Genomic DNA, 12,391 nt, shown 5'->3' on the forward strand with positions numbered 1-12,391 from the left:
ACGTTTGGCCAAGTCATCCGCCACCTCGTTGAGCACTATTCCAACATGAGATGGAATCCACATGAACTTCACATTGTAACCTTTCAGCTGTATCTCGGTTATCCTTTTCTTACAATCCTCAACTATGGACATGAAGACTGGGTTTCGACTGTTTAAGGACTCCAGTGCTCCTCGGCTATCGACAAATGCAAAAACATTTTTGTCGTCATGACGTACTTCCTCCAAACACGCCAGAATGGCCTGCAGTTCAGCTTGTGTGGATGATATATAATTACTAGGTCGAAGTTCAATTATCCTGTCCACAGTCCCAAACTCAGTATATTCTCTTATTAAGACACCACACCCGGCCCTGCCATCCTCCGCCACCGACCCGTCACAATATACATATAAACTGTTGCCTCTTGGTAACCCAGATATCATGCTTCCATACAAACACCGTAATTGTCCCGGTTCATGATGAATCATTTTTTCCCACCTTGAGGGGTACAATTTCTATTTCTATTTTCCGTACTTTCCAGGGAGCAGACCTATTACACTGTGGAGAAGGTTTGCAACAGTCAAGTTCATCGTATTCCCTGGACGAGTATTGACGTGTGAAAAAGCATTTCGTTGTCTGCCCAATACTGTGGCTTCTTGAATCTAGTTTTAATGTGAAATGTATATCAGTCTGGTCTAATAGTTCACAAACTTATGAACATTTCTCATCACTTTCAAGAGTCAGTGATCGTGTGTTTAAAGAACCAGCCAATGGTAGTCAAGTGGTTGTAGGTGTTGTTGTTTTAGAATTAGCTACTCAGAACGAAATATCCATGTAGCACGGGCTATGGTGAGCCCGTAATTGAGTTCGGTTATTAGCGATTACCTTGTTATTGTGATATTTGGGTCAAAGTTTTAAATGGAGGTGGAGGTTCTTCCTTTCCCTCCCCCGGGGAAATCCACAGTTTAACATGCCTGGCCCGGGCCTTGGTAAGGCCTGGTGGGGAGCTTGATAAGGCCTGGTGGGGAGCTTGATAAGGCCTGGTGGGGAGCTTGATAAGGCCTGGTGGGGGCCTTGATAAGGCCTGGTGGGGAGCTTGATAAGCCCAACACCATGGTGTTGGGGACGCAGCACCTCCACAGGTGAGCTTAGTGGCCTTAGACAAAGTTTTATCTAATAATCAGCTTGGACCTGGAGAGAAACACAAGCTGGTCAGATTATCTCTAATATAGTTCAACAGTACTGGCGGGACCAAGGAGCCGAAGCTCAACCCCCGCAAGCACAACTAGGCAAGTACAGTACTAAACAACACACGTCTATAATCACACAACAACCAGACTTGACCACAACCCACAACGTCACGCCCGCAGTGTATGTTGTACAACTCACAACCTGAACTGCGCCTTCTTCATCACTGTTTAATATTAAGGACGATGAGTGGTGTGGGCGCTTGTGTTATAGCGCTCTACTGCTGTCTGCCGGGTCGTGTCGTGGTGGTGGGGCCCTCCCTGGGGGCATAGGACCCCCCTATCTCCCTCCTGGGGGGGCCTAGAGGCCCCCCTTCTCCCTCCTGGGGGCCCCCCCTTTCCCTCCTGGGGGGCGTAGGGGCCCCCCTTTCCCTCCTGGGGGGCGTAGGGGCCCCCCCTTTCCCTCCTGGGGGGCGTAGGGGCCCCCCCTTTCCCTCCTGGGGGGCGTAGGGGCCCCCCTTTCCCTCCTGGGGGGCGTAGGGGCCCCCCCTTTCCCTCCTGGGGGGTTTAGGGCCCCCCTTCTCCCTCTTGGGGGGCTTAGGCCCCCCTCTCCCTCCTGGGGGGCTTAGGGGCCCCCCCTCTCCCTCCTGGGTGCTTAGGGGCCCACCTCAACCTCCTGGGGGCTTAGGGGCCCCCCCTCTCCCTCCTGGAAGGCTTAGGGCCCCCCTCTCCCTCCTGGGGGCTTAGGGCCCCCCCTCTCCCTCCTGGGGGGCTTAGGGCACCTCCCTCTCCCTCCTGGGGGGCTTAGGGCACCTCCCTCTCCCTCCTGGGGGGCTTAGGGCACCTCCCTCTCCCTCCTGGGGGGCTTAGGGCACCTCCCTCTCCCTCCTGGGGGGCTTAGGGCACCTCCCTCTCCCTCCTGGGGGGCTTAGGGCACCTCCCTCTCCCTCCTGGGGGGCTTAGGGCACCTCCCTCTCCCTCCTGGGGGGCTTAGGGCACCTCCCTCTCCCTCCTGGGGGGCTTAGGGCCGCCCCCTCTCCCTCCTGGGGGGCTTAGGGCCCCCCTCTCCCTCCTGGGGGGCTTAGGGCCCCCCCTCTCCCTCCTGGGGGGCTTAGGGCCCCCCCTCTCCCTCCAGGGGGGCTTAGGGCCCCCCTCTCCCTCCTGGAGGCTCAGGGCCCCCCCCTCTCCCTCCTGGAGGCTCAGGGCCCCCCCCTCTCCCTCCTGGAGGCTCAGGGCCCCCCCCTCTCCCTCCTGGAGGCTCAGGACCTCCCTCTCCCTCCTGGGGGCTTAAGGGCCCCCCCTCTCCCTCCTGGAGGCTCAGGGCCCCCCCTCTCCCTCCTGGAGGCTCAGGGCCCCCCCCTCTCCCTCCTGGAGGCTCAGGCCCCCCCCCCTCTCCCTCCTGGAGGCTCAGGGCCCCCCCCTCTCCCTCCTGGAGGCTCAGGGCCCCCCCTCTCCCTCATGGGGGCTTAAGGGCCCCCCCTCTCCCTCCTGGAGGCTCAGGCCCCCCCCCCGTCTCCCTCCTGGAGGCTCAGGGCCCCCCGTCTCCCTCCTGGAGGCTCAGGGCCCCCGTCTCCCTCCAGAACCTACGATCAATATAATGAAAACGTCCCACAGGGCCCGTCTAGGAGCAAGATGGTGTTAATACTGTTCTATACACATATCATTCGTTCCCTAGTTGAATGCCGGGAGAAAGGAGCACCCGCGGCCACATATATCCGCCAACAGACTCTACACACCTGATCTAACCTTCACCAAACTGTATATGAACATACAGTATATCAATGTTTATATGTTCAAAGTTGTGAATGTGTTCCTGTAGGAGTCGTCCACAGGCTTTTGAGTAGCCTAGCCTGAGGACAAGCTGCTCTCGAGGTCCTCCTTCAGAGGGACTGATGCTAGGTGAACAGCGGCATCAGGGGTAAGGCAGCATGGTAGGGGGCCTGACGGCTGAGTGGATAGCGCTCGAAGTTGCAGCCCCTCCTCCGAATAGACAGTACGTTTTAATACTAAATGTAATAAGTACAATCCTGACTACCGACTTAGTACACGGGGTTCATAGTCCTAAGGATCCGTGTTCGATCCCCGGCGGAGGCAGAAATCGAACAGACGAAATATAATCAGATCTCAAGACTAGACGAGACAAATTTGGTGGCGTCGATGGGGCGAGGCTTCACTTCACCGCCTTAAGTGGAGTACAGTGGGTGGAGCAGGCGACATTTATATCGAGCGCAGCACTCGATATAAAGGTCGCGCTTCGTTGCTCACTGATAAAACATGGCTTAAACCAGCCGTATTGTCGTTCAGGTTGGTTTGAAACGCTCATTCACGCATTCACATTTCAGTTCCAGCCATGCCATTGGCGGTCACATGTCAACTTTAAACAAAAACGCTCGAGTATGACTTGAATTTAGAGTCGTGCAGGGTGAAGGTCAGGTGGGGGGCGGTCCACTGTGATTACCCTCTCCTTGTCTCGCTGGAGGAGCGGGTGAGCACTCGCTCTCACGCAGGCTAGACGGGGGTTGGGAGGGGTAATGTGGGGGTGGGAGAGGGGGGGTGAACTCATCAATGGCCATTTCAGGCCATAGATCAGGAGTTCATCCCACGCCACAGACCAGAGTGAACAAGCAGCCACCCGCGGCCACACACGGCGGAGGAACATACAGGTCAAGGGGAACAATTACGGCGGGTCGAGGGCCGACCAGTCCAAGGTTGAGGGGAGACTATACCACGCCACAGTAGAGCACCATCAAGCGAGGGGGAACTACTGAAGAAGTGGGACACACGGCTGTGCCTGGCGTCTGTGCCTGGCGTCTGTGCCTGGCGGCTGTGCCTGGCGGCTGTGCCTGGCGGCTGTGCCTGGCGGCTGTGCCTGGCGGCTGTGCCTGGCGTCTGTGCCTTACGGGGTCAAGAACACCAATATTCCCGCGTGATAGCATTACGAGTTTAACGTCATATGTAGCGTTAGAGTTTAATTTAGCGTTAGAGTTTAATTTAGCGTTAGATTCGTGCTCACACCATAACGCAATACATTCGTGGTTAAGCAAGTCCCAGCTGTGTCTGGGGACAAGTGACAGGATGAACAACCCAGCGGGTTTTCTTCCTATTGGGGAGTGTTGTACATGCTGCTATGGCGTTATGTCCACTCACAGGATGAGTGGCGCTGCCCAATACTGTCACTATGGCGGTGTGTCCACTCACAGGATGAGTGGCGCTGCCCAATACTGTCACTATGGCGGTGTGTCCACTCACAGGATGAGTGGCGCTGCCCAATACTGTCACTATGGCGGTGTGTCCACTCACAGGATGAGTGGCGCTGCCCAATACTGTCACTATGGCGGTGTGTCCACTCACAGGATGAGTGGCGCTGCCCAATACTGTCACTATGGCGGTGTGTCCACTCACAGGATGAGTGACGCTGCCCAATACTGTCACTATGGCGGTGTGTCCACTCACAGGATGAGTGGCGCTGCCCAATACTGTCACTATGGCGGTGTGTCCACTCACAGGATGAGTGACGCTGCCCAATACTGTCACTATGGCGGTGTGTCCACTCACAGGATGAGTGGCGCTGCCCAATACTGTCACTATGGCGGTGTGTCCACTCACAGGATGAGTGGCGCTGCCCTATACTGTCACTATGGCGGTGTGTCCACTCACAGGATGAGTGGCGCTGCCCAATACTGTCACTATGGCGGTGTGTCCACTCACAGGATGAGTGGCGCTGCCCAATACTGTCACTATGGCGGTGTGTCCACTCACAGGATGAGTGACGCTGCCCAATACTGTCACTATGGCGGTGTGTCCACTCACAGGATGAGTGGCGCTGCCCAATACTGTCACTATGGCGGTGTGTCCACTCACAGGATGAGTGACGCTGCCCAATACTGTCACTATGGCGGTGTGTCCACTCACAGGATGAGTGGCGCTGCCCAATACTGTCACTATGGCGGTGTGTCCACTCACAGGATGAGTGGCGCTGCCCTATACTGTCACTATGGCGGTGTGTCCACTCACAGGATGAGTGGTGCTGCCCAATACTGTCACTATGGCGGTGTGTCCACTCACAGGATGAGTGGCGCAGCCCAATACTGTCACTATGGCGGTGTGTCCACTCACAGGATGAGTGGCGCTGCCCAATACTGTCACTATGGCGGTGTGTCCACTCACAGGATGAGTGGCGCTGCCCAATACTGTCACTATGGCGGTGTGTCCACTCACAGGATGAGTGGCGCTGCCCTATACTGTCACTATGGCGGTGTGTCCACTCACAGGATGAGTGGCGCAGCCCAATACTGTCACTATGGCGGTGTGTCCACTCACAGGATGAGTGGCGCTGCCCAATACTGTCACTATGGCGGTGTGTCCACTCACAGGATGAGTGGCGCTGCCCAATACTGTCACTATGGCGGTGTGTCCACTCACAGGATGAGTGGCGCTGCCCAATACTGTCACTATGGCGGTGTGTCCACTCACAGGATGAGTGGCGCTGCCCAATACTGTCACTATGGCGGTGTGTCCACTCACAGGATGAGTGACGCTGCCCAATAAACTCGCTCCTCGGGGCGAAACATAAATTTATTTAAAAATCGTGAGAAATCACCGAGGACTATGCAGTGGGATCGAACTTCCACACAGTTTTGGTTCTGAATGTATATCTAAAACAGAACAAAATGTATGTAATTTGGAAAAGTAAGTTCTGGAAAGACCTGGGTAAATACAGGTATGGAAACAGTCATTGATCTATGGATGAAAAATACCGAGGAATATAATAGACGTGGGGTCACTGGACTGTTTCAAGCGTAGGGCAGACATGTGTGTGCGCAAGAGTTTAGATGGATATTAATAGGAGCTACGTAGTAAGGGCCAATATACCATCAGTAGTTGTGATGACCACGAGGACAGCGCCGCCCTGACTGGCAGTAATGGTGTCGTTAGAGGTCACAACACCACATTAAGGGTTATTCATGCCCGTGCCACCCCTTATTGATTGATTGATGAAGATTAAGCCACCATCAGTGACAGGGGAGACATCTCCCGTCACGCAGGGTGCAGTCGCACCTCCACAGATCTCCAGTATCATCTATTGATACTGGTAATGGCTCAAAAGGGCCACCACTTACGGGCCATTCATGCCCGTGCCACCTTTTGGGTGGCTTAATCTTCATCAATCAATCAATGAGTGACAACACCTGGTCCAGCGCTGACTGTCACGTACTCCACCACCAACCTCACACTGACGTGAAGGACACGTACGTCCTCTCCTGGCCAGTCACGTGGCCAGGACATTACGACACCTCCACAAGTGGGCCACAACATCACGCTAAGTGAGGACGACCACTATAGGCCGGAGAGAGAGAGAGAGAGAGAGAGAGAGAGAGAGAGAGAGAGAGAGAGAGAGAGAGAGAGAGAGAGAGGTACGCAATACACGTCAACACCATCAGAGCCAGGCGGTGTTGACGCCTGGCTCAGGTGTATACGCCAGGCGTATACACCTGAATATACCTGAAGGCCATTAATTATCTCTCGTAGCCTCGACAGGGACAGAAAGCCGGCGGACTGTCAGAGGTTCTCCCACTGTTCGTTACGATTTTTTCCCAGCTGAATTTTTAAACTAGTACTATAGAGGCGTTTACGGCTTGGGCGGGTAGGCGGTTCCATGGGTTTATATAACCTTGTGGGTGGAAAATTACCTTATTTTCTATCCTCACCATCAGTACAGGTCACAGGGGGCCCTGGTGGCTGAGTGGACAACGCTCGGGGTTCGTAATTATACGGTCCGGAGATCGATCCCCGGCGATGGCAGAAAAAATGGAGATAGTTTCTTTCACCCGGGTTAAGTGAACATGCCCCTGTTCACCTAGCAGTAAATAGGTACCTGGGAGTTAGACAGCTGTTACGGGCTGCTTCCTGGGTGTGGGTGAAAAAAAAAAAGTTGATTGACAGTCGAGAGGCGGGCCGAAAGAGCCAGAGTTCAACCCCCGCGAGCACAACTAGGTAAATACAACTAGGTGAATACATAGTCCGTCATATTGTCTTAATTCTTTTACAGTTAACACAAACTACATACAACAGCAATATTCGTCAATTACACAAAATTATGCACAAATTATAGCAAAATACGGACACCACACGTTATAGAATTATACAGTACACAGACTGTAAACCAGAAGGAACATTTACTCTGCCAGGCATCACAAACACGGCCACGTGTGTGTGTGTGTGTGTAGAGTCACGGTGGCGGGTGTAAACACGGCCACGTGTGTGTAGAGGCACGGTGGCGGGTGTAAACACGGCCACGTGTGTGTAGAGGCACGGTGGCGGGTGTAAACACGGCCACGTGTGTGTAGAGGCACGGTGGCAGGTGTAAACACGGCCACGTGTGTGTAGAGGCACGGTGGCAGGTGTAAACACGGCCACGTGTGTGTGTAGAGGCACGGTGGCGGGTGTAAACACGGCCACGTGTGTGTAGAGGCACGGTGGCTGGTGTAAACACGGCCACGGTGTGTGTAGAGTCACGGTGGCGGGTGTAAACACGGCCACGGTGTGTGTAGAGGCACGGTGGCAGGTGTAAACACGGCCACGGTGTGTGTAGAGGCACGGTGGCGGGTGTAAACACGGCCACGTGTGTGTAGAGGCACGGTGGCGGGTGTAAACACGGCCACGTGTGTGTAGAGGCACGGTGGCAGGTGTAAACACGGCCACGTGTGTGTAGAGGCACGGTGGCAGGTGTAAACACGGCCACGTGTGTGTGTAGAGGCACGGTGGCGGGTGTAAACACGGCCACGTGTGTGTGTAGAGGCACGGTGGCGGGTGTAAACACGGCCACGTGTGTGTAGAGGCACGGTGGCGGGTGTAAACACGGCCACGGTGTGTGTAGAGTCACGGTGGCGGGTGTAAACACGGCCACGGTGTGTGTAGAGGCACGGTGGCAGGTGTAAACACGGCCACGGTGTGTGTAGAGGCACGGTGGCGGGTGTAAACACGGCCACGTGTGTGTGTAGAGGCACGGTGGCTGGTGTAAACACGGCCACGTGTGTGTAGAGGCACGGTGGCTGGTGTAAACACGGCCACGTGTGTGTAGAGGCACGGTGGCTGGTGTAAACACGGCCACGGTGTGTGTAGAGGCACGGTGGCGGGTGTAAACACGGCCACGTGTGTGTAGAGGCACGGTGGCTGGTGTAAACACGGCCACGGTGTGTGTAGAGGCACGGTGGCTGGTGTAAACACGGCCACGGTGTGTGTAGAGGCACGGTGGCTGGTGTAAACACGGCCACGTGTGTGTAGAGGCACGGTGGCTGGTGTAAACACGGCCACGGTGTGTGTAGAGGCACGGTGGCGGGTGTAAACACGGCCACGTGTGTGTAGAGGCACGGTGGCTGGTGTAAACACGGCCACGGTGTGTGTAGAGTCACGGTGGCGGGTGTAAACACGGCCACGGTGTGTGTAGAGGCACGGTGGCTGGTGTAAACACGGCCACGGTGTGTGTAGAGGCACGGTGGCGGGTGTAAACACGGCCACGTGTGTGTAGAGGCACGGTGGCTGGTGTAAACACGGCCACGTGTGTGTAGAGTCACGGTGGCGGGTGTAAACACGGCCACGTGTGTGTAGAGGCACGGTGGCTGGTGTAAACACGGCCACGTGTATGTAGAGTCACGGTGGCTGGTGTAAACACGGCCACGTGTGTGTAGAGGCACGGTGGCGGGTGTAAACACGGCAACGTGTATGTAGAGGCACGGTGGCGGGTGTAAACACGGCCACGTGTATGTAGAGGCACGGTGGCGGGTGTAAACACGGCCACGTGTATGTAGAGTCACGGTGGCGGGTGTAAACACGGCCACGTGTATGTAGAGGCACGGTGGCGGGTGTAAACACGGCCACGTGTATGTAGAGGCACGGTGGCGGGTGTAAACACGGCCACGTGTATGTAGAGGCACGGTAGCAGGTGTAAACACGGCCACGTGTGTGTAGAGGCACGGTAGCAGGTGTAAACACGGCCACGTGTGTGTAGAGGCACGGTAGCAGGTGTAAACACGGCCACGTGTGTGTAGAGGCACGGTGGCGGGTGTAAACACGGCCACGTGTGTGTAGAGGCACGGTGGCGGGTGTAAACACGGCCACGTGTGTGTAGAGGCACGGTGGCGGGTGTAAACACGGCCACGTGTGTGTAGAGGCACGGTGGCGGGTGTAAACACGGCCACGTGTGTGTAGAGGCACGGTGGCGGGTGTAAATACGGCCACGTGTATGTAGAAGCACGGTGGCGGGTGTAAACACGGCCACGTGTGTGTAGAGGCACGGTAGCAGGTGTAAACACGGCCACGTGTGTGTAGAGGCCCGGTGGCGGGTGTAAACATGACCGCTAGAACTCACGCGTCCAAGAGCAAGCTGATCCTGTGTTGATGGCGTGGAGGCGCAGGAGCTACTGACGGAGACGCTGGCTGAAGCACCACCACACGACAGGTTCGACGCACTATACCCACCAGGACGACCAGCCAGGTACGACGCGCGGGGACGACTACCCGCTAGGACGACAAGCCAGGTACTGCCGACGCTGACGCTCTCAATACTACGTCAACATGATCGATCCCGCCTCCAGGAAAAGCCATGATGAAGGTCACGGGACTAAGAAGGCCTTGTTTGTGTACGTGCGCGGGCGTGATTGAGGGGGGAGGGGGGTTGATGGGTCGTGGGGCGGTGGGGTGGATGGGTAGGGGGCGATGGGGTGATGGGGAGCGGGAAGGGTGAACCAGCTTTACATTCGGAGGCTCCATTCGCTTCCTGTTTTTCAGCACGTAGGTGTTTTTTCAGCCCGTCCTCATAAACAATAGCCAAATGATCTTTAATTAACCACCAAACACCTGTTTTTCAATACAAAAAAATAGCTTCAAATACGACTCAACTGATAACATTCGAACACATCTCGGAGAGTGATTCGCTCACATCCTCTGTCCGAAACCAACCCGTCCTCCGACCAAGTCCATTCCATCCAGCGGTCAACCCCACAGACGCATTCATAAATTTTAACATGCTGTTCATTCAAAACGGGAATTTTCGCTAGTATAAATTAATATTATAACATATTAGCATATTGTGTATATATAGGCATAGGATAGGTTAGGTGTTTAGGTTCTGTTGGCGATTATTTGTGTTTGTAGTACGTGGGTGAAGCATTTATAGCGTTGTGGTTCGAACAAAATTCGTCAGTGAAGCACTTGTTCCGGATATGTTCGAACGTCAGCAGTTGTGAGTCGTGTGTAAACCGCTTTTCATTCATAAACAGCTGGGGGTTTGGCGGGTGCATGGAATCACTTTTGGATCTTTGTTTGGAGGACGGGCTGTTACAAAAGACTCACAGCTGATTATGTCCGAACACTTATCCGGAACAAGTGCTTCACTAACGAGTTTTGTTCGAACCACAACGCTATAAATGCTTCACCCACGTACTACAAATACAAATAATCAACAGAACCTAAACACCTAACCCTAACCTAACCTATGCCTGTATATGGACAATATGCTACTATATAATTAGATTAATTTATATTTGAGAAAATTTCTGTTGTGAATGAACAGCATGTTAACATTGATGAATGCGTCTTTGGGGTCGATCGCTGGATGGAATGGACTTGGTCTGAGGACGGGTTGCTCCATCACCCACGAACTACAATTACAAGTAATTGAGAATGGGACCTAAACACCTAACCTAATCTAACTTAGGCCTAACTATATACTAAATTTTACGACTCTTCCCACGACTTCGTAACAATCAACGACAGACAGAAACGATCACCATATCTTGTATTTTCAGTGCTATATACATCCCATCCTCCGAATAGACAGTACGTTTTAATACTAAATGTAATAAGTACAATCCTGACTATCGGCATAGTACATAAATACACTTAATCGCCAGCATCGCACCAAAATATTGTGAATATTAGAGGTTACCTGAAAAGTTGTATAGAAAACCATGACCTAACCTTTGGAGTGTAGGAGGGCAAGTATAAAAATAGCATTTATTGCTTCTTAATTACAATTAGTACTTAATCTATATCTATATTGATATTACAATTTTAAAAAACTAATAAAACAAAACTAAAGTCTTTCAATAAATTATAAAGTAACTCAGGATATTTTCAAATTTTGTATAAAATTTCTATTGTTTAATGAAACTGAAAAAATAAATTCTTTATATTTAAAACTTGTGTATAGAGAATTGAACATGAAAATTTCAACCTTAAAATTTTTGCGTGTGTTAACACAAAACTAGGAGAGTATATGGGAAGGTAAATGTAATAGCACAATTAAGCGTATTTATGTACTATGCAGACAGTCAAGAATGTACTTATTATATTTAGTATTAAAAGTACTGTCTATTCGGAGGATGGGTTGCAGTCCTAATAACTTGGCGCTTTCCCATGATACCTCCCTCCATCCTGTATTTTCAGACGTGTGGGCTGACTGTCTAATTCCCAGTCATATTATGGTAACACTATTTACTAAATTTTATTATATAATAATGTTTATTCACATATAATAAAATACTGATTCTGAATAAGATTTACCTTAAAATTTACATGTGTCTATGGCTTTGCTTGCTGCACGCAGGAGCCCAGCCTGAGGACAGGTTATGTCCTCGGGCCCGGGGTTCTATGCCTCTGCGTCCCCTTAAGGCGTATTTATCAACTTACTGTGTATTAATTTAAAAATAGGTCGGTTCTCATAACAATTCTCATTAACAATCTCATAACAATTAATAATATTATTATTGTATTAAAGTTCTACAGTATAGGTAGGCGTAAGTTTGGTGTTTAAGGTTCTGTTGGTGATTATTTATATTTGTACTAAGTTGGTGAAGTGTTTAAAGACGTGTGATTCAAACAGATGTTCGAGTCAGCGAAGCACTGTTCGAACGTGAGTTCTGCGTGAATCGTTTTATACTCATAGCACAGCCCGTCCTCCAAACAAAGATCCAAAAGTGATTCCATGCACCCGCCAAACCCCCTGTTTATGAATGAAAAGCGGTTTACACACGACTCACAACTGCTGACGTTCGAACATATCCGGAACAAGTGTTTCACTGACGAATTTTGTTCGAATCACAACGCTATAAATGCTTCACCCACGTACTACAAATACAAATAATCGCCAACAGAACCTAAACACCTAACCTATGCCTATATATGCACAATATGCTAATATATTATAATATTAATTTATACTTGAGAA

At 52.1% G+C, this 12,391-nt stretch overlaps 1 protein-coding gene across 2 annotated transcripts in view; it reads right to left on the minus strand.

The window, feature by feature from the left end:
- Positions 1-12,391, minus strand: part of LOC123770446 (heme-binding protein 1) — an 83,619-nt gene that overhangs the window by 24,095 nt on the left and 47,133 nt on the right. Inside the window, exon 1 of one of the 2 annotated variants that reach the window (XM_045762287.2) lies at positions 9,533-9,714. The exons of the other annotated variant lie outside the window; for it this stretch is intronic. The gene's annotated coding sequence lies outside the window, so the exon portion shown is untranslated. Of the gene's footprint in view, positions 1-9,532; positions 9,715-12,391 lie in introns of those variants that run through there. 2 annotated transcript variants of the gene reach the window in all.

The sequence above is a fragment of the Procambarus clarkii genome, chromosome 46, assembly GCF_040958095.1.
Source record: "Procambarus clarkii isolate CNS0578487 chromosome 46, FALCON_Pclarkii_2.0, whole genome shotgun sequence".
Classification (NCBI taxonomy): Eukaryota; Metazoa; Arthropoda; class Malacostraca; order Decapoda; family Cambaridae; genus Procambarus; species Procambarus clarkii.